This window comes from Parasteatoda tepidariorum, chromosome 8 (assembly GCF_982258835.1).
Source record: "Parasteatoda tepidariorum strain Cologne lab strain chromosome 8, Ptep-v5.0, whole genome shotgun sequence".
Lineage (NCBI taxonomy): Eukaryota > Metazoa > Arthropoda > Arachnida > Araneae > Theridiidae > Parasteatoda > Parasteatoda tepidariorum.
Window position 1 is genome coordinate 12,642,204 of NC_141762.1, and position 20,926 is coordinate 12,663,129.

The following is a 20,926-nucleotide window of genomic DNA, read 5'->3' on the forward strand; positions in this document are numbered from 1 at the left end:
ATTAAATGTTTCGTAAGTTATGTAAAGTTTAAACACTACTTTTTAAATATAGTTTTAATGGAAATTTCAAATGTAAACTGTTTTTGTTGGACATAAAATTCTATATGTAATTAAGTGTTAAAATGTTATTAAATGTTTTTAATGTTGTGTAAAGTTTGCGGAATCTTTTTTAATGTAATTGTGCGCTGATTTGCATATTGCGATGTATACGAAGTAAATTTTTCAATTTATCCGTTTTTTTCATTTTGATAAACTGATATTTCCTTTTGATTAAGAAAAGTTAACTTGACATTTTTTTTATTTATTTACAATCAAATCGTTTTATTTTTCAATTTATCATTTATGATCTAGAATTCAACAATATTTTTTAATAAACTTTTATTTTTTGCTTTAAAGTATATACTTAAAAAAAAAAAATACTATTTATCCACTATTAAAGGAAAAGAAAAATAAAATTTTCGTAGAATAGTTACACCAAAAAGTTTTTTGTATTGAATTGAAGATATTACTCTAAAGATATTTTTCAAAACCTTTATTGACTGAAACTATTCATTCATTATGAAAGAAATTTAGGAAAAATATACTTTTCTTAAAATAGTTACACCAAATTTTTTTTACTGAATTGAAGATATTACTCAAAAGATATGTTTCAAATATTTACTATCAGGAATTATTAATTCTTTATAAAAGAAATTGAAGGAAAAGATATTTCTTCGTAAATTAGTAGAGCAAAAAATCCAGTTTATTACTTAAAGAATATTTTTTCAAATTTAGGGACTGAATAATCATCCTTCATTCAATCCAAAACAAACTAAAGGTATGTGCGATATTTTTAAAAATAATTGAAAATTATTCAATTAAAAATTACGTTAAACCTCTATATAATGAACTCAAAGGGAGACATTAAAACTTTAGGGATATTGAAAATTCGGGACATCGAGAATCGAATATTTTAATTACACATCGCACTTTTTAACAATTAAAGCTGTTTTTCGCCGAGAAAAATAAAGAAGCTATAGTTTAAAACTCTTAGACTTGAAGCAATCCGATGATTTTAAACCTTATATATAATCTTTCAATGAAAAATTATCTGGGCTTTAGAATAGACAAATAACTTATTAGTTAGTATTTGTAAAGTTATTAAACGTTTTTTTTTTAAATCATCAATTTGGCGACATTTTCCCACCTAGATGAAAATTATCAAACTCACTATTTTTAATTTTTGCATAATATTTTAAAAGTTATTAAACTTTTTTTAAAATCGCCAATTTGGCGACATTTTTCCAACGAGATGAAAATTATCAAAATCACTGTCCTATTCTCAGTCTTTGCAAATTTTTATAATCCTAGGTCATGCAGCATTGGAGTAAGTTTTTAAATATTAAAATATTAAACCAGAAACACTTATCATTTTCACAAAACTGTGATTTTTTTTCCATATGGACGTTTTGCGCCATTTTCAAAATAATCGTAGACAGAGCTGGTTTTGAATAGGCTAAACTTGACCTAACAACAATTGCCTACTCACAGCAGTTAAAAAAAATAGCACCATTTCATATGACGACGGCGCCTTCAAAAAACTGTCTTAAATAAATAAAGTGCCGTCAGTAAATCTTATATTTTTTCAACTTTCATTCTTGCTTATAACTTAACTAATTATCGTACCGTATGAAAAAATTTAATCAAAATTTCTTTTCATCAGCAATTTATAATAAAAAATAACAACTGTAAACAAACATGCAACAGTTTAACATCTTGTGTGTACTTTTAAATTTGCTTGGAGAAGGCACACGCAAAGGAATGAGATAGAGCATGAGTTTTTTTTGTAATGAGGTCAAATGGTAGAATTCAATGATAACCCTGCCCTCATTCGAAAATGCCAGGAAGGATACGTCCTGATTTTTTCTTCTTTTTTTCTTTTTCACCACACAATTCATGTTTGCTAACTTTTTCCGCTGAAGGTAGGTACGTAACAACTTTCGATCGAACATTCGATTGTGTAACTCTCAACAGGTTTCAAATTCGAACTAACCTTTAGCAGCTTTTTTAAATTTATTTATTTATTTATTATTATTATTATTTTGTAGTGCAGTTTCTTAACCGAGACCAAACAGCACATATCGCCTTAATTTATAAATTTGGAAAAAAAATTATTATTTTGCAGGCGATATTAAATATTTTCCTTAACTTACTAAGACGCTACGCCCCCTCCTCGCTTCGCTCTCCAACTCCCAAATTTGCTTTTCATTCATGATTGTAGTTTTAATATCTTTTTTTTTAAAAGCTTAGATCATTTTGTTAATAAAATGTCTAATTATTTTAATTTTATTTGAGAATACTTATGTTTACCTGAATTTGAAAGACAATGAACGATACTTACAAACAAAATTAAACTTAGGAAAACAGAAAGCGTGACTCAAATAAGAAGAAATAAAAGAGTTAACAATATATAACGTTACCATTGTGTTGTTACGGTAAAAATTCGACGTTCAGAACTGGTAAAACCTATATTTTACTCAAATGGCTTGGTAAAATTCCGAAGTATACTTTAATATGATAACATTTAGGTTTTTACCAAGCCTTTTCGGTGAAAGACCCAGGAGTCACCAAGCCACTTTGGTAAATCCTAGGTTTTACCTGTGAAAACTATCTTTAACCTAAATGGCTTGGTAAAAGTCCGAAGTATACTTTAATATGATCACATTTCTATTTTTCATCAAACCTTTACGATGAAAGGCGAGTTACCTAATCACTTTGGTAAATCTGAGATTTTACTCGTATAACTTAGGAGTTATCAGAATTCGGGCTTTTGTAATAACAGTGACACAAATAGCATAAAGTTCTCTTTGATTCTTGAATTAAATTTATATTTTCAAAAGTTTCAATATAAATGTTATTATATCACACCCTAACATCTGGTGTGTAACCGAATCTCGTAACAGCTATACTCTATTTATTATTACTTTCGACATCAATTCAAGCTTATAGAATAAAGATCTAAAAAGAGATAAATTAAATTTTATACAACAATAGATAAATAGTCATTAAAGTAAAACAAAAAGGAGGAGAAAATTCGCGGAAAATAGCACTTCTAATTTGCATTAACTTAATGGCTCTTTCAGCACATTAAATTAAACTCTTTAGTTGCTTTCCTGCTGTCTGTAGAGTACCACGCTTGCTATTTTTTACAACGAGTTTAACAGCTTATAATTTTGAAACTTACAAATAAACAGTTGATAATTCTGGAACTTACTAATTATAGAATGAGATTTTTTTTTATTCCGTCATACGGCATGTAAAATTTTCTACATACTTTTGAAAATTTAAATTTCAAAATCTCATAGTTTTTCGCAGAAAAACAAAAATAAAGTGGAACATCCAAAACGGTGGCAGCGTTTTTCAGCATTACGAATTATTAATTACTAGTGGACTTTACCGCCTTTTCTCTGACGCTCATCAAACCCCAAAGATGGTTATACAATCTTACATGGTTTGTATTGCAAACAATGTTAGCTTTACTTGCAGCTCGGTTAAATACAATTGAACTGTGTTCTAGCGTGAAATCTTAAAAATATAAATCATTACTAAAATCTTAAACATTAATAGCTCTTTAAAAAGTTTAAATTAAAATAAAAAATTACGTTTCGTACTTGTAATTTTACTATCACTTTTTACTCGTTACTTTTTAAAATCAAAACTTTTTATTTGTTACTCGTTACTTTTTAATAGCTACCTTCCCGTGTATGCTCACGCCCCTTAGTTCACAAGGCCAGTGCTCTAACCACTGAGCTATGGTTGCGCACATGGAGTGTAAAACAGCGAATTCTAAATTCTATCAAAATAAAAATAACCTGGTTAAGTGATATTTTACAATTTGTGTTTTAAAATTCATAAAAGAAAATCTTTCTTCTTTACTTATTTTCAAGTATTAAAATATCATAAAAAACAAAGACATATGAAATAGCCCTGAATTTAAAAGGGTTCACAACTCTGCACTCAAGCTCCGAAAGCCACCAGTGAGAACTGAACTCACGACCCCTGGTTTACAAGACCAGCGTTCTAACCACTGAGCTATGGTGGCGCACATGCAGTGTAAAACAACGAATTCTAAATTCAATGAAAATAAAAATAACCCGGTTATGTGATATTTTACAATTTGTGTTTTAAAACTCATTAAAGAAAATCTTTCTTTATGTATTTTTAAATATTAAAATATCATAAAAAACAAAGACATATGTAATATCCCCCAAATTAAAAGCATTTATAACACAGCACTCTGAGAGCCACCAGTGAGGATTGAACTCACGACCCCTGGTTTACAAGACCAGTGCTCTAACCACTGAGCTATGGTGGCGCACATGCAGTGTAAAACAACGAATTCTAAATTCAATGAAAATAAAAATAACCCGGTTATGTGATATTTTACAATTTGTGTTTGAAAATTCATTAAAGAAAATCTTTCTTTATGTATTTTCAAATATTAAAATATCATAAAAAACAAAGACATATGTAATATCCCCCAAATTAAAAGCATTTATAACACAGCACTCTGAGAGCCACCAGTGAGGATTGAACTCACGACCCCTGGTTTACAAGACCAGTGCTCTAAAAACTGAGCTATGGTGGCGCACATGCAGTGTAAAACAACGAATTCTAAATTCAATGAAAATAAAAATAACCCGGTTAAGTGATATTTTACAATTTGTGTTTTAAAATTCATTAAAGAAAATCTTTCTATATGTATTTTCAAATATTAAAATATCATAAAAAACAAAGACATATGTAATATAACCCAAATTAAAAGCATTTATATTACAGCACTTTAAGAGCCACCAGTGAGGATTGAACTCACGACCCCTGGTTTACAAGACCAGTGCTCTAACCACTGAGCTATGGTGGCGCGCAAGCAGTGTAAAACAACGAATTCTAAATTCAATGAAAATAAAAATAACCAGGTTATGTGATATTTTACAATTTGTGTTCTAAAATTCATTAAAGAAAATCTTTCTTCTTTATGTATTTTCAAACATTAAAATATCATAAAAAACAAAGACATATGTAATATCCCACAAATTAAAAGCATTTATAACACTGCACTCTGAGAGCCACCAGTGAGGATTGAACTCACGACCCCTGGTTTACAAGACCAGTGCTCTAACCACTGAGCTATAGTGGCGCACATGCAGTGTAAAACAACGAATTCTAAATTCAATGAAAATAAAAATAACCCGGTTATGTGATATTTTACAATTTGTGTTTTAAAATTCATTGAAGAAAATCTTTTTTCTTTATGTATTTTCAAATATTAAAATATCATAAAAAACAAAGACATATGTAATATCCCCCAAATTAAAAGCATTTATAACACAGCACTCTGAGAGCCACCAGTGAGGATTGAACTCACGACCCCTGGTTTACAAGACCAGTGCTCTAACCACTGAGCTATGGTGGCGCACATGCAGTGTAAAACAACGAATTCTAAATTCAATGAAAATAAAAATAACCCGGTTATGTGATATTTTACAATTTGTGTTTGAAAATTCATTAAAGAAAATCTTTCTTTATGTATTTTCAAATATTAAAATATCATAAAAAACAAAGACATATGTAATATCCCCCAAATTAAAAGCATTTATAACACAGCACTCTGAGAGCCACCAGTGAGGATTGAACTCACGACCCCTGGTTTACAAGACCAGTGCTCTAAAAACTGAGCTATGGTTGCGCACATGCAGTGTAAAACAACGAATTCTAAATTCAATGAAAATAAAAATAACCCGGTTAAGTGATATTTTACAATTTGTGTTTTAAAATTCATTAAAGAAAATCTTTCTATATGTATTTTCAAATATTAAAATATCATAAAAAACAAAGACATATGTAATATAACCCAAATTAAAAGCATTTATATTACAGCACTTTAAGAGCCACCAGTGAGGATTGAACTCACGACCCCTGGTTTACAAGACCAGTGCTCTAACCACTGAGCTATGGTGGCGCGCAAGCAGTGTAAAACAACGAATTCTAAATTCAATGAAAATAAAAATAACCAGGTTATGTGATATTTTACAATTTGTGTTCTAAAATTCATTAAAGAAAATCTTTCTTCTTTATGTATTTTCAAACATTAAAATATCATAAAAAACAAAGACATATGTAATATCCCACAAATTAAAAGCATTTATAACACTGCACTCTGAGAGCCACCAGTGAGGATTGAACTCACGACCCCTGGTTTACAAGACCAGTGCTCTAACCACTGAGCTATAGTGGCGCACATGCAGTGTAAAACAACGAATTCTAAATTCAATGAAAATAAAAATAACCCGGTTATGTGATATTTTACAATTTGTGTTTTAAAATTCATTGAAGAAAATCTTTTTTCTTTATGTATTTTCAAATATTAAAATATCATAAAAAACAAAGACATATGTAATATCCCCCAAATTAAAAGCATTTATAACACAGCACTCTGAGAGCCACCAGTGAGGATTGAACTCACGACCCCTGGTTTACAAGATCAGTGCTCTAACCACTGAGCTATGGTGGCGCACATGCAGAGTAAAACAACGAATTCTAAATTCAATGAAAATAAAAAAAAACCGGTTATGTGATATTTTACAATTTGTGTTTTAAAATTCATTAAAGAAAATCTTTCTTTATGTATTTTCAAATATTAAAATATCATAAAAAACAAAGACATATGTAATATCCCCCAAATTAAAAGCATTTATAACACAGCACTCTGAGAGCCACCAGTGAGGATTGAACTCACGACCCCTGGTTTACAAGACCAGTGCTCTAACCACTGAGCTATGGTAGCGCACATGCAGTGTAAAACAACGAATTCTAAATTCAATGAAAATAAAAATAACCCGGTTATGTGATATTTTACAATTTGTCTTTTAAAATTCATTAAAGAAAATCTTTCTTCTTTATGTATTTTCAAATATTAAAATATCATAAAAAACAAAGACATATGTAATATCCCTCAAATTAAAAGCATTTATAACACAGCACTCCGATAGCCACCAGTGAGGAATGAACTCACGACCCCTGGTTTACGAGACCAGTGCTCTAACCACTGAGCTTTGGTGGCGCACATGCAGTGTAAAACACCGAATTCTAAATTCAATGAAAATAAAAATAACCCGGTTATGTGATATTTTACAATTTGTCTTTTAAAATTCATTAAAGAAAATCTTTCTTCTTTATGTATTTTCAAATATTAAAATATCATAAAAAACAAAGACATATGTAATATCCCTCAAATTAAAAGCATTTATAACACAGCACTCCGATAGCCACCAGTGAGGAATGAACTCACGACCCCTGGTTTACGAGACCAGTGCTCTAACCACTGAGCTTTGGTGGCGCACATGCAGTGTAAAACACCGAATTCTAAATTCAATGAAAATAAAAATAACCCGGTTATGTGATATTTTACAATTTGTGTTTTAAAATTCATTAACGAAAATCTTTCTTCTTTATGTATTTTCAAATATTTAAAAATCATAAAAAACAAAGGCATATGTAATATCCCTCAAATTAAAAGCATTTATAACACAGCACTCTGAGAGCCACCAGTGAGGATTGAACTCACGACCCCTGGTTTACAAGACCAGTGCTCTAACCACTGAGCTATAGTGGCGCACATGCAGTGTAAAACAACGAATTCTAAATTCAATGAAAATAAAAATAACCCGGTTATGTGATATTTTACAATTTGTGTTTTAAAATTCATTGAAGAAAATCTTTCTTCTTTATGTATTTTCAAATATTAAAATATCATAAAAAACAAAGACATATGTAATATCCCTCAAATTAAAAGCATTTATAACACAGCACTCTGAGAGCCACCAGTGAGGATAGAACTCACGACCCCAGGTTTACAAGACCAGTGCTCTAACCACTGAGCTATGGTGGCGCACATGCAGTGTAAAACAACGAAATCTAAATTCAATGAAAATAAAAATAACCCGGTTATGTGATATTTTACAATTTGTGTTTTAAAATTCATTAAAGAAAATCTTTCTGTATGTATTTTCAAATATTAAAATATCATAAAAAACAAAGACATATGTAATATCCCCCAAATTAAAAGCATTTATAACACAGCACTCTGAGAGCCACCAGTGAGGATTGAACTCACGACCCCTGGTTTACAAGACCAGCGTTCTAACCACTGAGCTATAGTGCCTCACATGGAGTGTAAAACAACGATTTCTGAATTCAATAAAAATAAAAATAACGTTTTTATGTGATATTTTACAATTTGTGTTTTACAATTCATTAAAGAAAATCTTTCTTTATGTATTTTCAAATATTAAAATATCATAAAAAACAAAGACATATGTAATATAACCCAAATTAAAAGCATTTATATTACAGCACTTTAAGAGCCACCAGTGAGGATTGAACTCACGACCCCTGGTTTACAAGACCAGTGCTCTAACCACTGAGCTATGGTGGCGCACGTGCAGTGTAAAACAACGAATTCTAAATTCAATGAAAATGAAAATAACCCGGTTATGTGATATTTTACAATTTGTCTTTTAAAATTCATTAAAGAAAATCTTTCTTCTTTATGTATTTTCAAATATTTAAAAATCATAAAAAACAAAGGCATATGTAATATCCCTCAAATTAAAAGCATTTATAACACAGCAGTCTGAGAGCCACCAGTGAGGATTGAACTCACGATCCCTGGTTTACAAGACCAGTGCTCTAACCACTGAGCTATGGTGGCGCATATGCAGTGTAAAACAACGAATTCTAAATTCAATGAAAATAAAAATAACCCGGTTATGTGATATTTTACAATTTGTGTTTTAAAATTCATTAAAGAAAATCTTTCTTTATGTATTTCCAAATATTAAAATATCATAAACACAAAGACATACGTAATATCCCCCAAATTAAAAGCATTTATAACACAGCACTCTGAGAGCCACCAGTGAGGATTGAACTCACGACCCCTGGTTTACAAGACCAGTGCTCTAACCACTGAGCTATGGTGGCGCACATGCAGTGTAAAACAACGAATTCTAAATTCAATGAAAATAAAAATAACCCGGTTATGTGATATTTTACAATTTGTCTTTTAAAATTCATTAAAGAAAATCTTTCTTCTTTATGTATTTTCAAATATTTAAAAATCATAAAAAACAAAGGCATATGTAATATCCCTCAAATTAAAAGCATTTATAACACAGCACTCTGAGAGCCGCCAGTGAGGATTGAACTCACGACCCCTGGTTTACAAGACCAGTGCTCTAACCACTGAGCTATAGTGGCGCACATGCAGTGTAAAACAACGAATTCTAAATTCAATGAAAATAAAAATAACCCGGTTATGTGACATTTTACAATTTGTGTTTTAAAATTCATTAAAGAAAGTCTTTCTTTATGTATTTTCAAATACTAAAATATCATAAAAAACAAAGACATATGTAATATCCCCCAAATTAAAAGCATTTATAACACAGCACTCTGAGAGCCACCAGTGAGGATTGAACTCACGACCCCTGGTTTACTAGACCAGCGTTCTAACCACTGAGCTATAGTGCCTCACATGGAGTGTAAAACAACGATTTCTGAATTCAATCAAAATAAAAATAACGTTTTTATGTGATATTTTATAATTTGTGTTTTACAATTCATTAAAGAAAATCTTTCTTTATGTATTTTCAAATATTAAAATATCATAAAAAACAAAGACATATGTAATATCCCCCAAATTAAAAGCATTTATAACACAGCACTCTGAGAGCCACCAGTGAGGATTGAACTCACGACCCCTGGTTTGCAAGACCAGTGCTCTAACCACTGAGCTATGGTGGCGCACATGCAGCGTAAAACAACGAATTCTAAATTCAATGAAAATAAAAATAACCCGGTTATGTGATATTTTACAATTTGTGTTTTAAAATTCATTAAAGAAAATCTTTCTTTATGTATTTTCAAATATTAAAATATCATAAAAAACAAAAACATATGTAATATCCCCCTAATTAAAAGCATTTATAACACAGCACTCTGAGAGCCACCAGTGAGGATTGAACTCACGACCCCTGGTTTACAAGACCAGTGCTCTAACCACTGAGCTATGGTGGCGCACATGCAGTGTAAAACAACGAATTCTAAATTCAATGAAAATAAAAATAACCCGGTTATGTGATATTTTACAATTTGTGTTTTAAAATTCATTAAAGAAAATCTTTCTTCTTTATGTATTTTCAAATATTAAAATATCATAAAAAACAAAGACATATGTAATATCCCTCAAATTAAAAGCATTTATAACACAGCACTCTGATAGCCACCAGTGAGGAATGAACTCACGACCCCTGGTTTACGAGACCAGTGCTCTAACCACTGAGCTATGGTGGCGCACATGCAGTGTAAAACAACGAATTCTAAATTCAATGAAAATAAAAATAACCCGGTTATGTGATATTTTACAATTTGTGTTTTAAAATTCATTAAAGAAAATCTTTCTTCTTTATGTATTTTCAAATATATAAAAATAAAAAAAAACAAAGGCATATGTAATATCCCTCAAATTAAAAGCATTTATAACACAGCAGTCTGAGAGCCACCAGTGAGGATTGAACTCACGACCCCTGGTTTACAAGACCAGTGCTCTAACCACAGAGCTATGGTGGCGCATATGCAGTGTAAAACAACGAATTCTAAATTCAATGAAAATAAAAATAACCCGGTTATGTGATATTTTACAATTTGTGTTTTAAAATTCATTAAAGAAAATCTTTCTTCTTTATGTATTTTCAAATATTAAAATATCATAAAAAACAAAGACATATGTAATATCCCTCAAATTAAAAGCATTTATAACACAGCACTCTGATAGCCACCAGTGAGGAATGAACTCACGACCCCTGGTTTACGAGACCAGTGCTCTAACCACTGAGCTATGGTGGCGCACATGCAGTGTAAAACAACGAATTCTAAATTCAATGAAAATAAAAATAACCCGGTTATAAGATATTTTACAATTTGTGTTTTAAAATTCATTAAAGAAAATCTTTCTTCTTTATGTATTTTCAAATATTTAAAAATCATAAAAAACAAAGACATATGTAATATCCCTCAAATTAAAAGCATTTATAACACATCACTCTGAGAGCCACCAGTGAGGATTGAACTCACGACCCCTGGTTTACGAGACCAGTGCTCTAACCACAGAGCTATGGTGGCGCACATGCAGTGTAAAACAACGAATTCTAAATTCAATGAAAATAAAAATAACCCGGTTATGTGATATTTTACAATTTGTGTTTTAAAAATCATTAAAGAAAATCTTTCTTCTTTATGTATTTTCAAATATTTAAAAATCATAAAAAACAAAGGCATATGTAATATCCCTCAAATTAAAAGCATTTATAACACAGCACTCTGAGAGCCACCAGTGAGGATTGACTCACGACCCCTGGTTTACAAGACCAGTGCTCTAACCACTGAGCTATGGTGGCGCACATGCAGTGTAAAACAACGAATTCTAAATTCAATGAAAATAAAAATAACCCGGTTATGTGATATTTTACAATTTGTCTTTTAAAATTCATTAAAGAAAATCTTTCTTCTTTATGTATTTTCAAATATTAAAATATCATAAAAAACAAAGACATATGTAATATCCCTCAAATTAAAAGCATTTATAACACAGCACTCTGAGAGCCACCAGTGAGGATTGAACTCACGACCCCTGGTTTACAAGACCAGTGCTCTAACCACTGAGCTATGGTGGCGCACATGCAGTGTAAAACAACGAATTCTAAATTCAATGAAAATAAAAATAACCCGGTTATGTGACATTTTACAATTTGTGTTTTAAAATTCATTAAAGAAAATCTTTCTTTATGTATTTTCAAATATTAAAATATCATAAAAAACAAAGACATATGTAATATCCCCCAAATTAAAAGCATTTATAACACAGCACTCTGAGAGCCACCAGTGAGGATTGAACTCACGACCCCTGGTTTACAAGACCAGTGCTCTAACCACTGAGCTATGGTGGCGCACATGCAGTGTAAAACAACGAATTCTAAATTCAATGAAAATAACCCGGTTATGTGATATTTTACAATTTGTGTTTTAAAATTCATTAAAGAAAATCTTTCTTCTTTATGTATTTTCAAATATTAAAATATCATAAAAAACAAAGACATGTGTAATATCCCTCAAATTAAAAGCATTTATAACACAGCACTCTGATAGCCACCAGTGAGGAATGAACTCACGACCCCTGGTTTACGAGACCAGTGCTCTAACCACTGAGCTATGGTGGCACACATGCAGTGTAAAACAACGAATTCTAAATTCAATGAAAATAAAAATAACCCGGTTATGTGATATTTTACAATTTGTGTTTTAAAATTCATTAAAGAAAATCTTTCTTCTTTATGTATTTTCAAATATTTAAAAATCATAAAAAACAAAGGCATATGTAATATCCTTCAAATTAAAAGCATTTATAACACTTCACTCTGAGAGCCACCAGTGGAATTGAACTCACGACACCTGGTTTACGAGACCAGTGCTCTAACCACTGAGCTATGGTGGCGCACATGCAGTGTAAAACAACGAATTCTAAATTCAATGAAAATAAAAATAACCCGGTTATGTGATATTTTACAATTTGTCTTTTAAAATTCATTAAAGAAAATCTTTCTTCTTTATGTATTTTCAAATATTTAAAAATCATAAAAAACAAAGGCATATGTAATATCCCTCAAATTAAAAGCATTTATAACACAGCACTCTGAGAGCCACCAATGAGGATTGAACTCACGACCCCTGGTTTACAAGACCAGTGCTCTAACCACTGAGCTATGGTGGCGCACATGCAGTTTAAAACAACGAATTCTAAATTCAATGAAAATAAAAATAACCCGGTTATGTGATATTTTACAATTTGTGTTTTAAAATTCATTAAAGAAAATCTTTCTTTATGTATTTTCAAATATTAAAATATCATAAAAAACAAAGACATATGTAATATCCCCCAAATTAAAAGCATTTATAACACAGCACTCTGAGAGCCACCAGTGAGGATTGAACTCACGACCCCTGGTTTACAAGACCAGTGCTCTAACCACTGAGCTATGGTGGCGCACATGCAGTGTAAAACAACGAATTCTAAATTCAATGAAAATAAAAATAACCCGGTTATAAGATATTTTACAATTTGTGTTTTAAAATTCATTAAAGAAAATCTTTCTTCTTTATGTATTTTCAAATATTTAAAAATCATAAAAAACAAAGACATATGTAATATCCCTCAAATTAAAAGCATTTATAACACATCACTCTGAGAGCCACCAGTGAGGATTGAACTCACGACCCCTGGTTTACGAGACCAGTGCTCTAACCACAGAGCTATGGTGGCGCACATGCAGTGTAAAACAACGAATTCTAAATTCAATGAAAATAAAAATAACCCGGTTATGTGATATTTTACAATTTGTGTTTTAAAAATCATTAAAGAAAATCTTTCTTCTTTATGTATTTTCAAATATTTAAAAATCATAATAAACAAAGGCATATGTAATATCCCTCAAATTAAAAGCATTTATAACACAGCACTCTGAGAGCCACCAGTGAGGATTGAACTCACGACCCCTGGTTTACAAGACCAGTGCTCTAACCACTGAGCTATGGTGGCGCACATGCAGTGTAAAACAACGAATTCTAAATTCAATGAAAATAAAAATAACCCGGTTATGTGACATTTTACAATTTGTGTTTTAAAATTCATTAAAGAAAATCTTTCTTTATGTATTTTCAAATATTAAAATATCATAAAAAACAAAGACATATGTAATATCCCCCAAATTAAAAGCATTTATAACACAGCACTCTGAGAGCCACCAGTGAGGATTGAACTCACGACCCCTGGTTTACAAGACCAGTGCTCTAACCACTGAGCTATGGTGGCGCACATGCAGTGTAAAACAACGAATTCTAAATTCAATGAAAATAACCCGGTTATGTGATATTTTACAATTTGTGTTTTAAAATTCATTAAAGAAAATCTTTCTTCTTTATGTATTTTCAAATATTAAAATATCATAAAAAACAAAGACATGTGTAATATCCCTCAAATTAAAAGCATTTATAACACAGCACTCTGATAGCCACCAGTGAGGAATGAACTCACGACCCCTGGTTTACGAGACCAGTGCTCTAACCACTGAGCTATGGTGGCGCACATGCAGTGTAAAACAACGAATTCTAAATTCAATGAAAATAAAAATAACCCGGTTATGTGATATTTTACAATTTGTGTTTTAAAATTCATTAAAGAAAATCTTTCTTCTTTATGTATTTTCAAATATTTAAAAATCATAAAAAGCAAAGGCATATGTAATATCCTTCAAATTAAAAGCATTTATAACACATCACTCTGAGAGCCACCAGTGAGGATTGAACTCACGACCCCTGGTTTACGAGACCAGTGCTCTAACCACTGAGCTATGGTGGCGCACATGCAGTGTAAAACAACGAATTCTAAATTCAATGAAAATAAAAATAACCCGGTTATGTGATATTTTACAATTTGTCTTTTAAAATTCATTAAAGAAAATCTTTCTTCTTTATGTATTTTCAAATATTTAAAAATCATAAAAAACAAAGGCATATGTAATATCCCTCAAATTAAAAGCATTTATAACACAGCACTCTGAGAGCCACCAATGAGGATTGAACTCACGACCCCTGGTTTACAAGACCAGTGCTCTAACCACTGAGCTATGGTGGCGCACATGCAGTTTAAAACAACGAATTCTAAATTCAATGAAAATAAAAATAACCCGGTTATGTGATATTTTACAATTTGTGTTTTAAAATTCATTAAAGAAAATCTTTCTTTATGTATTTTCAAATATTAAAATATCATAAAAAACAAAGACATATGTAATATCCCCCAAATTAAAAGCATTTATAACACAGCACTCTGAGAGCCACCAGTGAGGATTGAACTCACGACCCCTGGTTTACAAGACCAGTGCTCTAACCACTGAGCTATGGTGGCGCACATGCAGTGTAAAACAACGAATTCTAAATTCAATGAAAATAAAAATAACCCGGTTATGTGATATTTTACAATTTGTGTTTTAAAATTCATTAAAGAAAATCTTTCTTCTTTATGTATTTTCAAATATTAAAATATCATAAAAAACAAAGACATATGTAATATCCCTCAAATTAAAAGCATTTATAACACAGCACTCTGATAGCCACCAGTGAGGAATGAACTCACGACCCCTGGTTTACGAGACCAGTGCTCTAACCACTGAGCTATGGTGGCGCACATGCAGTGTAAAACAACGAATTCTAAATTCAATGAAAATAAAAATAACCCGGTTATGTGATATTTTACAATTTGTGTTTTAAAATTCATTAAAGAAAATCTTTCTTCTTTATGTATTTTCAAATATTTATAAATCATAAAAAACAAAGACATATGTAATATCCCTCAAATTAAAAGCATTTATAACACATCACTCTGAGAGCCACCAGTGAGGATTGAACTCACGACCCCTGGTTTACAAGACCAGTGCTCTAACCACTAAGCTATGGTGGCGCACATGCAGTGTAAAACAACGAATTCTAAATTCAATGAAAATAAAAATAACCCGGTTATGTGATATTTTACAAATTGTGTTTTAAAATTCATTAAAGAAAATCTTTCTTTATGTATTTTCAAATATTAAAATATCATAAAAAACAAAGACATATGTAATATCCCCCAAAATTAAAAGCATTTATAACACAGCACTCTGAGAGCCACCAGTGAGGATTGAACTCACGACCCCTGGTTTACAAGACCAAAGCTCTAACCACTGAGCTATGGTGGCGCACATGCAGTGTAAAACAACGAATTCTAAATTCAATGAAAATAACCCGGTTATGTGATATTTTACTATTTGTGTTTTAAAATTCATTAAAGAAAATCTTTCTTCTTTATGTATTTTCAAATATTAAAATATCATAAAAAACAAAGACATATGTAATATCCCTCAAATTAAAAGCATTTATAACACAGCACTCTGATAGCCACCAGTGAGGAATGAACTCACGACCCCTGGTTTACGAGACCAGTGCTCTAACCACTGAGCTAAGATGGCGCACATGCAGTGTAAAACACCGAATTCTAAATTCAATGAAAATAAAAATAACCCGGTTATGTGATATTTTACAATTTGTGTTTTAAAATTCATTAAAGAAAATCTTTATGTATTTTCAAATATTAAAATATCATAAAAAACAAAGACATATGTAATATCCCCCAAATTAAAAGCATTTATAACACAGCACTCTGACAGCCACCAGTGAGGATTGAACTCACGACCCCTGGTTTACAAGACCAGTGCTCTAACCACTGAGCTATGGTGGCGCACATGCAGTGTAAAACAACGAATTCTAAATTCAATGAAAATAACCCGGTTATGTGATATTTTACAATTTGTGTTTTAAAATTCATTAAAGAAAATCTTTCTTCTTTATGTATTTTCAAATATTAAAATATCATAAAAAACAAAGACATATGTAATATCCCTCAAATTAAAAGCATTTATAACACAGCACTCTGATAGCCACCAGTGAGGAATGAACTCACGACCCCTGGTTTACGAGACCAGTGCTCTAACCACTGAGCTATGGTGGCGCACATGCAGTGTAAAACAACGAATTCTAAATTCAATGAAAATAAAAATAACCCGGTTATGTGATATTTTACAATTTGTCTTTTAAAATTCATTAAAGAAAATCTTTCTTCTTTATGTATTTTCAAATATTTAAAAATCATAAAAAACAAAGGCATATGTAATATCCCTCAAATTAAAAGCATTTATAACACAGCACTCTGAGAGCCACCAATGAGGATTGAACTCACGACCCCTGGTTTACAAGACCAGTGCTCTAACCACTGAGCTATGGTGGCGCACATGCAGTTTAAAACAACGAATTCTAAATTCAATGAAAATAAAAATAACCCGGTTATGTGATATTTTACAATTTGTGTTTTAAAATTCATTAAAGAAAATCTTTCTTTATGTATTTTCAAATATTAAAATATCATAAAAAACAAAGACATATGTAATATCCCCCAAATTAAAAGCATTTATAACACAGCACTCTGAGAGCCACCAGTGAGGATTGAACTCACGACCCCTGGTTTACAAGACCAGTGCTCTAACCACTGAGCTATGGTGGCGCACATGCAGTGTAAAACAACGAATTCTAAATTCAATGAAAATAAAAATAACCCGGTTATAAGATATTTTACAATTTGTGTTTTAAAATTCATTAAAGAAAATCTTTCTTCTTTATGTATTTTCAAATATTTAAAAATCATAAAAAACAAAGACATATGTAATATCCCTCAAATTAAAAGCATTTATAACACATCACTCTGAGAGCCACCAGTGAGGATTGAACTCACGACCCCTGGTTTACGAGACCAGTGCTCTAACCACAGAGCTATGGTGGCGCACATGCAGTGTAAAACAACGAATTCTAAATTCAATGAAAATAAAAATAACCCGGTTATGTGATATTTTACAATTTGTGTTTTAAAAATCATTAAAGAAAATCTTTCTTCTTTATGTATTTTCAAATATTTAAAAATCATAATAAACAAAGGCATATGTAATATCCCTCAAATTAAAAGCATTTATAACACAGCACTCTGAGAGCCACCAGTGAGGATTGAACTCACGACCCCTGGTTTACAAGACCAGTGCTCTAACCACTGAGCTATGGTGGCGCACATGCAGTGTAAAACAACGAATTCTAAATTCAATGAAAATAAAAATAACCCGGTTATGTGACATTTTACAATTTGTGTTTTAAAATTCATTAAAGAAAATCTTTCTTTATGTATTTTCAAATATTAAAATATCATAAAAAACAAAGACATATGTAATATCCCCCAAATTAAAAGCATTTATAACACAGCACTCTGAGAGCCACCAGTGAGGATTGAACTCACGACCCCTGGTTTACAAGACCAGTGCTCTAACCACTGAGCTATGGTGGCGCACATGCAGTGTAAAACAACGAATTCTAAATTCAATGAAAATAACCCGGTTATGTGATATTTTACAATTTGTGTTTTAAAATTCATTAAAGAAAATCTTTCTTCTTTATGTATTTTCAAATATTAAAATATCATAAAAAACAAAGACATGTGTAATATCCCTCAAATTAAAAGCATTTATAACACTGCACTCTGATAGCCACCAGTGAGGAATGAACTCACGACCCCTGGTTTACGAGACCAGTGCTCTAACCACTGAGCTATGGTGGCGCACATGCAGTGTAAAACAACGAATTCTAAATTCAATGAAAATAAAAATAACCCGGTTATGTGATATTTTACAATTTGTGTTTTAAAATTCATTAAAGAAAATCTTTCTTCTTTATGTATTTTCAAATATTTAAAAATCATAAAAAGCAAAGGCATATGTAATATCCTTCAAATTAAAAGCATTTATAACACATCACTCTGAGAGCCACCAGTGAGGATTGAACTCACGACCCCTGGTTTACGAGACCAGTGCTCTAACCACTGAGCTATGGTGGCGCACATGCAGTGTAAAACAACGAATTCTAAATTCAATGAAAATAAAAATAACCCGGTTATGTGATATTTTACAATTTGTCTTTTAAAATTCATTAAAGAAAATCTTTCTTCTTTATGTATTTTCAAATATTTAAAAATCATAAAAAACAAAGGCATATGTAATATCCCTCAAATTAAAAGCATTTATAACACAGCACTCTGAGAGCCACCAATGAGGATTGAACTCACGACCCCTGGTTTACAAGACCAGTGCTCTAACCACTGAGCTATGGTGGCGCACATGCAGTTTAAAACAACGAATTCTAAATTCAATGAAAATAAAAATAACCCGGTTATGTGATATTTTACAATTTGTGTTTTAAAATTCATTAAAGAAAATCTTTCTTTATGTATTTTCAAATATTAAAATATCATAAAAAACAAAGACATATGTAATATCCCCCAAATTAAAAGCATTTATAACACAGCACTCTGAGAGCCACCAGTGAGGATTGAACTCACGACCCCTGGTTTACAAGACCAGTGCTCTAACCACTGAGCTATGGTGGCGCACATGCAGTGTAAAACAACGAATTCTAAATTCAATGAAAATAAAAATAACCCGGTTATGTGATATTTTACAATTTGTGTTTTAAAATTCATTAAAGAAAATCTTTCTTCTTTATGTATTTTCAAATATTAAAATATCATAAAAAACAAAGACATATGTAATATCCCTCAAATTAAAAGCATTTATAACACAGCACTCTGATAGCCACCAGTGAGGAATGAACTCACGACCCCTGGTTTACGAGACCAGTGCTCTAACCACTGAGCTATGGTGGCGCACATGCAGTGTAAAACAACGAATTCTAAATTCAATGAAAATAAAAATAACCCGGTTATGTGATATTTTACAATTTGTGTTTTAAAATTCATTAAAGAAAATCTTTCTTCTTTATGTATTTTCAAATATTTATAAATCATAAAAAACAAAGACATATGTAATATCCCTCAAATTAAAAGCATTTATAACACATCACTCTGAGAGCCACCAGTGAGGATTGAACTCACGACCCCTGGTTTACAAGACCAGTGCTCTAACCACTAAGCTATGGTGGCGCACATGCAGTGTAAAACAACGAATTCTAAATTCAATGAAAATAAAAATAACCCGGTTATGTGATATTTTACAAATTGTGTTTTAAAATTCATTAAAGAAAATCTTTCTTTATGTATTTTCAAATATTAAAATATCATAAAAAACAAAGACATATGTAATATCCCCCAAAATTAAAAGCATTTATAACACAGCACTCTGAGAGCCACCAGTGAGGATTGAACTCACGACCCCTGGTTTACAAGACCAAAGCTCTAACCACTGAGCTATGGTGGCGCACATGCAGTGTAAAACAACGAATTCTAAATTCAATGAAAATAACCCGGTTATGTGATATTTTACTATTTGTGTTTTAAAATTCATTAAAGAAAATCTTTCTTCTTTATGTATTTTCAAATATTAAAATATCATAAAAAACAAAGACATATGTAATATCCCTCAAATTAAAAGCATTTATAACACAGCACTCTGATAGCCACCAGTGAGGAATGAACTCACGACCCCTGGTTTACGAGACCAGTGCTCTAACCACTGAGCTAAGGTGGCGCACATGCAGTGTAAAACACCGAATTCTAAATTCAATGAAAATAAAAATAACCCGGTTATGTGATATTTTACAATTTGTGTTTTAAAATTCATTAAAGAAAATCTTTATGTATTTTCAAATATTAAAATATCATAAAAAACAAAGACATATGTAATATCCCCCAAATTAAAAGCATTTATAACACAGCACTCTGACAGCCACCAGTGAGGATTGAACTCACGACCCCTGGTTTACAAGACCAGTGCTCTAACCACTGAGCTATGGTGGCGCACATGCAGTGTAAAACAACGAATTCTAAATTCAATGAAAATAACCCGGTTATGTGATATTTTACAATTTGTGTTTTAAAATTCATTAAAGAAAATCTTTCTTCTTTATGTATTTTCAAATATTAAAATATCATAAAAAACAAAGACATATGTAATATCCCTCAAATTAAAAGCATTTATAACACAGCACTCTGATAGCCACCAGTGAGGAATGAACTCACGACCCCTGGTTTACGAGACCAGTGCTCTAACCACTGAGCTATGGTGGCGCACATGCAGTGTAAAACAACGAATTCTAAATTCAATGAAAATAAAAATAACCCGGTTATAAGATATTTTACAATTTGTGTTTTAAAATTCATTAAAGAAAATCTTTCTTCTTTATGTATTTTCAAATA

General features: G+C 31.2%; 60 non-coding genes across 60 annotated transcripts; all 60 read right to left on the reverse strand.

The window, feature by feature from the left end:
- Nucleotides 1-4,008: 4,008 nt before the first annotated feature.
- TRNAT-UGU (transfer RNA threonine (anticodon UGU)) lies at nt 4,009-4,081 on the reverse strand. The gene has a single exon. It is a non-coding gene; the product is annotated as a tRNA-Thr (tRNA).
- A 200-nt stretch (nt 4,082-4,281) lies between these two features.
- TRNAT-UGU (transfer RNA threonine (anticodon UGU)) lies at nt 4,282-4,354 on the reverse strand. Its single transcript has one exon. It is a non-coding gene; the product is annotated as a tRNA-Thr (tRNA).
- A 200-nt stretch (nt 4,355-4,554) lies between these two features.
- On the reverse strand, nt 4,555-4,627 carry TRNAT-UGU (transfer RNA threonine (anticodon UGU)). Its single transcript has one exon. It is a non-coding gene; the product is annotated as a tRNA-Thr (tRNA).
- A 200-nt stretch (nt 4,628-4,827) lies between these two features.
- On the reverse strand, nt 4,828-4,900 carry TRNAT-UGU (transfer RNA threonine (anticodon UGU)). The gene has a single exon. It is a non-coding gene; the product is annotated as a tRNA-Thr (tRNA).
- Nucleotides 4,901-5,103: 203 nt separating this feature from the next.
- On the reverse strand, nt 5,104-5,176 carry TRNAT-UGU (transfer RNA threonine (anticodon UGU)). Its single transcript has one exon. It is a non-coding gene; the product is annotated as a tRNA-Thr (tRNA).
- Nucleotides 5,177-5,379: 203 nt separating this feature from the next.
- Nucleotides 5,380-5,452, reverse strand: TRNAT-UGU (transfer RNA threonine (anticodon UGU)). Its single transcript has one exon. It is a non-coding gene; the product is annotated as a tRNA-Thr (tRNA).
- Nucleotides 5,453-5,925: 473 nt separating this feature from the next.
- TRNAT-UGU (transfer RNA threonine (anticodon UGU)) lies at nt 5,926-5,998 on the reverse strand. Its single transcript has one exon. It is a non-coding gene; the product is annotated as a tRNA-Thr (tRNA).
- Nucleotides 5,999-6,201: 203 nt separating this feature from the next.
- Nucleotides 6,202-6,274, reverse strand: TRNAT-UGU (transfer RNA threonine (anticodon UGU)). Its single transcript has one exon. It is a non-coding gene; the product is annotated as a tRNA-Thr (tRNA).
- A 203-nt stretch (nt 6,275-6,477) lies between these two features.
- On the reverse strand, nt 6,478-6,550 carry TRNAT-UGU (transfer RNA threonine (anticodon UGU)). The gene has a single exon. It is a non-coding gene; the product is annotated as a tRNA-Thr (tRNA).
- Nucleotides 6,551-6,750: 200 nt separating this feature from the next.
- On the reverse strand, nt 6,751-6,823 carry TRNAT-UGU (transfer RNA threonine (anticodon UGU)). Its single transcript has one exon. It is a non-coding gene; the product is annotated as a tRNA-Thr (tRNA).
- Nucleotides 6,824-7,026: 203 nt separating this feature from the next.
- TRNAT-CGU (transfer RNA threonine (anticodon CGU)) lies at nt 7,027-7,099 on the reverse strand. Its single transcript has one exon. It is a non-coding gene; the product is annotated as a tRNA-Thr (tRNA).
- Nucleotides 7,100-7,302: 203 nt separating this feature from the next.
- On the reverse strand, nt 7,303-7,375 carry TRNAT-CGU (transfer RNA threonine (anticodon CGU)). The gene has a single exon. It is a non-coding gene; the product is annotated as a tRNA-Thr (tRNA).
- A 203-nt stretch (nt 7,376-7,578) lies between these two features.
- TRNAT-UGU (transfer RNA threonine (anticodon UGU)) lies at nt 7,579-7,651 on the reverse strand. The gene has a single exon. It is a non-coding gene; the product is annotated as a tRNA-Thr (tRNA).
- Nucleotides 7,652-7,854: 203 nt separating this feature from the next.
- Nucleotides 7,855-7,927, reverse strand: TRNAT-UGU (transfer RNA threonine (anticodon UGU)). The gene has a single exon. It is a non-coding gene; the product is annotated as a tRNA-Thr (tRNA).
- A 200-nt stretch (nt 7,928-8,127) lies between these two features.
- On the reverse strand, nt 8,128-8,200 carry TRNAT-UGU (transfer RNA threonine (anticodon UGU)). The gene has a single exon. It is a non-coding gene; the product is annotated as a tRNA-Thr (tRNA).
- Nucleotides 8,201-8,400: 200 nt separating this feature from the next.
- Nucleotides 8,401-8,473, reverse strand: TRNAT-UGU (transfer RNA threonine (anticodon UGU)). The gene has a single exon. It is a non-coding gene; the product is annotated as a tRNA-Thr (tRNA).
- A 203-nt stretch (nt 8,474-8,676) lies between these two features.
- On the reverse strand, nt 8,677-8,749 carry TRNAT-UGU (transfer RNA threonine (anticodon UGU)). The gene has a single exon. It is a non-coding gene; the product is annotated as a tRNA-Thr (tRNA).
- Nucleotides 8,750-8,948: 199 nt separating this feature from the next.
- Nucleotides 8,949-9,021, reverse strand: TRNAT-UGU (transfer RNA threonine (anticodon UGU)). Its single transcript has one exon. It is a non-coding gene; the product is annotated as a tRNA-Thr (tRNA).
- A 203-nt stretch (nt 9,022-9,224) lies between these two features.
- Nucleotides 9,225-9,297, reverse strand: TRNAT-UGU (transfer RNA threonine (anticodon UGU)). The gene has a single exon. It is a non-coding gene; the product is annotated as a tRNA-Thr (tRNA).
- Nucleotides 9,298-9,770: 473 nt separating this feature from the next.
- Nucleotides 9,771-9,843, reverse strand: TRNAA-UGC (transfer RNA alanine (anticodon UGC)). Its single transcript has one exon. It is a non-coding gene; the product is annotated as a tRNA-Ala (tRNA).
- Nucleotides 9,844-10,043: 200 nt separating this feature from the next.
- Nucleotides 10,044-10,116, reverse strand: TRNAT-UGU (transfer RNA threonine (anticodon UGU)). Its single transcript has one exon. It is a non-coding gene; the product is annotated as a tRNA-Thr (tRNA).
- A 203-nt stretch (nt 10,117-10,319) lies between these two features.
- On the reverse strand, nt 10,320-10,392 carry TRNAT-CGU (transfer RNA threonine (anticodon CGU)). The gene has a single exon. It is a non-coding gene; the product is annotated as a tRNA-Thr (tRNA).
- Nucleotides 10,393-10,595: 203 nt separating this feature from the next.
- Nucleotides 10,596-10,668, reverse strand: TRNAT-UGU (transfer RNA threonine (anticodon UGU)). Its single transcript has one exon. It is a non-coding gene; the product is annotated as a tRNA-Thr (tRNA).
- A 203-nt stretch (nt 10,669-10,871) lies between these two features.
- Nucleotides 10,872-10,944, reverse strand: TRNAT-CGU (transfer RNA threonine (anticodon CGU)). Its single transcript has one exon. It is a non-coding gene; the product is annotated as a tRNA-Thr (tRNA).
- Nucleotides 10,945-11,147: 203 nt separating this feature from the next.
- Nucleotides 11,148-11,220, reverse strand: TRNAT-CGU (transfer RNA threonine (anticodon CGU)). The gene has a single exon. It is a non-coding gene; the product is annotated as a tRNA-Thr (tRNA).
- Nucleotides 11,221-11,423: 203 nt separating this feature from the next.
- TRNAT-UGU (transfer RNA threonine (anticodon UGU)) lies at nt 11,424-11,495 on the reverse strand. The gene has a single exon. It is a non-coding gene; the product is annotated as a tRNA-Thr (tRNA).
- Nucleotides 11,496-11,698: 203 nt separating this feature from the next.
- Nucleotides 11,699-11,771, reverse strand: TRNAT-UGU (transfer RNA threonine (anticodon UGU)). The gene has a single exon. It is a non-coding gene; the product is annotated as a tRNA-Thr (tRNA).
- A 200-nt stretch (nt 11,772-11,971) lies between these two features.
- Nucleotides 11,972-12,044, reverse strand: TRNAT-UGU (transfer RNA threonine (anticodon UGU)). The gene has a single exon. It is a non-coding gene; the product is annotated as a tRNA-Thr (tRNA).
- A 197-nt stretch (nt 12,045-12,241) lies between these two features.
- On the reverse strand, nt 12,242-12,314 carry TRNAT-CGU (transfer RNA threonine (anticodon CGU)). The gene has a single exon. It is a non-coding gene; the product is annotated as a tRNA-Thr (tRNA).
- A 203-nt stretch (nt 12,315-12,517) lies between these two features.
- TRNAT-CGU (transfer RNA threonine (anticodon CGU)) lies at nt 12,518-12,589 on the reverse strand. Its single transcript has one exon. It is a non-coding gene; the product is annotated as a tRNA-Thr (tRNA).
- A 203-nt stretch (nt 12,590-12,792) lies between these two features.
- On the reverse strand, nt 12,793-12,865 carry TRNAT-UGU (transfer RNA threonine (anticodon UGU)). Its single transcript has one exon. It is a non-coding gene; the product is annotated as a tRNA-Thr (tRNA).
- A 200-nt stretch (nt 12,866-13,065) lies between these two features.
- TRNAT-UGU (transfer RNA threonine (anticodon UGU)) lies at nt 13,066-13,138 on the reverse strand. The gene has a single exon. It is a non-coding gene; the product is annotated as a tRNA-Thr (tRNA).
- Nucleotides 13,139-13,341: 203 nt separating this feature from the next.
- Nucleotides 13,342-13,414, reverse strand: TRNAT-CGU (transfer RNA threonine (anticodon CGU)). Its single transcript has one exon. It is a non-coding gene; the product is annotated as a tRNA-Thr (tRNA).
- Nucleotides 13,415-13,617: 203 nt separating this feature from the next.
- Nucleotides 13,618-13,690, reverse strand: TRNAT-UGU (transfer RNA threonine (anticodon UGU)). The gene has a single exon. It is a non-coding gene; the product is annotated as a tRNA-Thr (tRNA).
- Nucleotides 13,691-13,890: 200 nt separating this feature from the next.
- On the reverse strand, nt 13,891-13,963 carry TRNAT-UGU (transfer RNA threonine (anticodon UGU)). Its single transcript has one exon. It is a non-coding gene; the product is annotated as a tRNA-Thr (tRNA).
- A 197-nt stretch (nt 13,964-14,160) lies between these two features.
- Nucleotides 14,161-14,233, reverse strand: TRNAT-CGU (transfer RNA threonine (anticodon CGU)). Its single transcript has one exon. It is a non-coding gene; the product is annotated as a tRNA-Thr (tRNA).
- Nucleotides 14,234-14,436: 203 nt separating this feature from the next.
- Nucleotides 14,437-14,509, reverse strand: TRNAT-CGU (transfer RNA threonine (anticodon CGU)). The gene has a single exon. It is a non-coding gene; the product is annotated as a tRNA-Thr (tRNA).
- Nucleotides 14,510-14,712: 203 nt separating this feature from the next.
- On the reverse strand, nt 14,713-14,785 carry TRNAT-UGU (transfer RNA threonine (anticodon UGU)). Its single transcript has one exon. It is a non-coding gene; the product is annotated as a tRNA-Thr (tRNA).
- Nucleotides 14,786-14,985: 200 nt separating this feature from the next.
- TRNAT-UGU (transfer RNA threonine (anticodon UGU)) lies at nt 14,986-15,058 on the reverse strand. Its single transcript has one exon. It is a non-coding gene; the product is annotated as a tRNA-Thr (tRNA).
- A 203-nt stretch (nt 15,059-15,261) lies between these two features.
- Nucleotides 15,262-15,334, reverse strand: TRNAT-CGU (transfer RNA threonine (anticodon CGU)). Its single transcript has one exon. It is a non-coding gene; the product is annotated as a tRNA-Thr (tRNA).
- A 203-nt stretch (nt 15,335-15,537) lies between these two features.
- On the reverse strand, nt 15,538-15,610 carry TRNAT-UGU (transfer RNA threonine (anticodon UGU)). The gene has a single exon. It is a non-coding gene; the product is annotated as a tRNA-Thr (tRNA).
- A 201-nt stretch (nt 15,611-15,811) lies between these two features.
- Nucleotides 15,812-15,884, reverse strand: TRNAT-UGU (transfer RNA threonine (anticodon UGU)). The gene has a single exon. It is a non-coding gene; the product is annotated as a tRNA-Thr (tRNA).
- Nucleotides 15,885-16,081: 197 nt separating this feature from the next.
- On the reverse strand, nt 16,082-16,154 carry TRNAT-CGU (transfer RNA threonine (anticodon CGU)). The gene has a single exon. It is a non-coding gene; the product is annotated as a tRNA-Thr (tRNA).
- Nucleotides 16,155-16,350: 196 nt separating this feature from the next.
- Nucleotides 16,351-16,423, reverse strand: TRNAT-UGU (transfer RNA threonine (anticodon UGU)). The gene has a single exon. It is a non-coding gene; the product is annotated as a tRNA-Thr (tRNA).
- A 197-nt stretch (nt 16,424-16,620) lies between these two features.
- Nucleotides 16,621-16,693, reverse strand: TRNAT-CGU (transfer RNA threonine (anticodon CGU)). The gene has a single exon. It is a non-coding gene; the product is annotated as a tRNA-Thr (tRNA).
- A 203-nt stretch (nt 16,694-16,896) lies between these two features.
- Nucleotides 16,897-16,969, reverse strand: TRNAT-UGU (transfer RNA threonine (anticodon UGU)). The gene has a single exon. It is a non-coding gene; the product is annotated as a tRNA-Thr (tRNA).
- Nucleotides 16,970-17,169: 200 nt separating this feature from the next.
- On the reverse strand, nt 17,170-17,242 carry TRNAT-UGU (transfer RNA threonine (anticodon UGU)). The gene has a single exon. It is a non-coding gene; the product is annotated as a tRNA-Thr (tRNA).
- Nucleotides 17,243-17,445: 203 nt separating this feature from the next.
- TRNAT-CGU (transfer RNA threonine (anticodon CGU)) lies at nt 17,446-17,518 on the reverse strand. The gene has a single exon. It is a non-coding gene; the product is annotated as a tRNA-Thr (tRNA).
- A 203-nt stretch (nt 17,519-17,721) lies between these two features.
- TRNAT-UGU (transfer RNA threonine (anticodon UGU)) lies at nt 17,722-17,794 on the reverse strand. Its single transcript has one exon. It is a non-coding gene; the product is annotated as a tRNA-Thr (tRNA).
- Nucleotides 17,795-17,994: 200 nt separating this feature from the next.
- On the reverse strand, nt 17,995-18,067 carry TRNAT-UGU (transfer RNA threonine (anticodon UGU)). The gene has a single exon. It is a non-coding gene; the product is annotated as a tRNA-Thr (tRNA).
- Nucleotides 18,068-18,264: 197 nt separating this feature from the next.
- On the reverse strand, nt 18,265-18,337 carry TRNAT-CGU (transfer RNA threonine (anticodon CGU)). The gene has a single exon. It is a non-coding gene; the product is annotated as a tRNA-Thr (tRNA).
- Nucleotides 18,338-18,540: 203 nt separating this feature from the next.
- TRNAT-CGU (transfer RNA threonine (anticodon CGU)) lies at nt 18,541-18,613 on the reverse strand. Its single transcript has one exon. It is a non-coding gene; the product is annotated as a tRNA-Thr (tRNA).
- Nucleotides 18,614-18,816: 203 nt separating this feature from the next.
- Nucleotides 18,817-18,889, reverse strand: TRNAT-UGU (transfer RNA threonine (anticodon UGU)). Its single transcript has one exon. It is a non-coding gene; the product is annotated as a tRNA-Thr (tRNA).
- Nucleotides 18,890-19,089: 200 nt separating this feature from the next.
- TRNAT-UGU (transfer RNA threonine (anticodon UGU)) lies at nt 19,090-19,162 on the reverse strand. Its single transcript has one exon. It is a non-coding gene; the product is annotated as a tRNA-Thr (tRNA).
- Nucleotides 19,163-19,365: 203 nt separating this feature from the next.
- On the reverse strand, nt 19,366-19,438 carry TRNAT-CGU (transfer RNA threonine (anticodon CGU)). Its single transcript has one exon. It is a non-coding gene; the product is annotated as a tRNA-Thr (tRNA).
- Nucleotides 19,439-19,641: 203 nt separating this feature from the next.
- TRNAT-UGU (transfer RNA threonine (anticodon UGU)) lies at nt 19,642-19,714 on the reverse strand. The gene has a single exon. It is a non-coding gene; the product is annotated as a tRNA-Thr (tRNA).
- A 201-nt stretch (nt 19,715-19,915) lies between these two features.
- TRNAT-UGU (transfer RNA threonine (anticodon UGU)) lies at nt 19,916-19,988 on the reverse strand. Its single transcript has one exon. It is a non-coding gene; the product is annotated as a tRNA-Thr (tRNA).
- A 197-nt stretch (nt 19,989-20,185) lies between these two features.
- TRNAT-CGU (transfer RNA threonine (anticodon CGU)) lies at nt 20,186-20,258 on the reverse strand. Its single transcript has one exon. It is a non-coding gene; the product is annotated as a tRNA-Thr (tRNA).
- Nucleotides 20,259-20,454: 196 nt separating this feature from the next.
- On the reverse strand, nt 20,455-20,527 carry TRNAT-UGU (transfer RNA threonine (anticodon UGU)). The gene has a single exon. It is a non-coding gene; the product is annotated as a tRNA-Thr (tRNA).
- Nucleotides 20,528-20,724: 197 nt separating this feature from the next.
- TRNAT-CGU (transfer RNA threonine (anticodon CGU)) lies at nt 20,725-20,797 on the reverse strand. Its single transcript has one exon. It is a non-coding gene; the product is annotated as a tRNA-Thr (tRNA).
- Nucleotides 20,798-20,926: the final 129 nt, after the last annotated feature.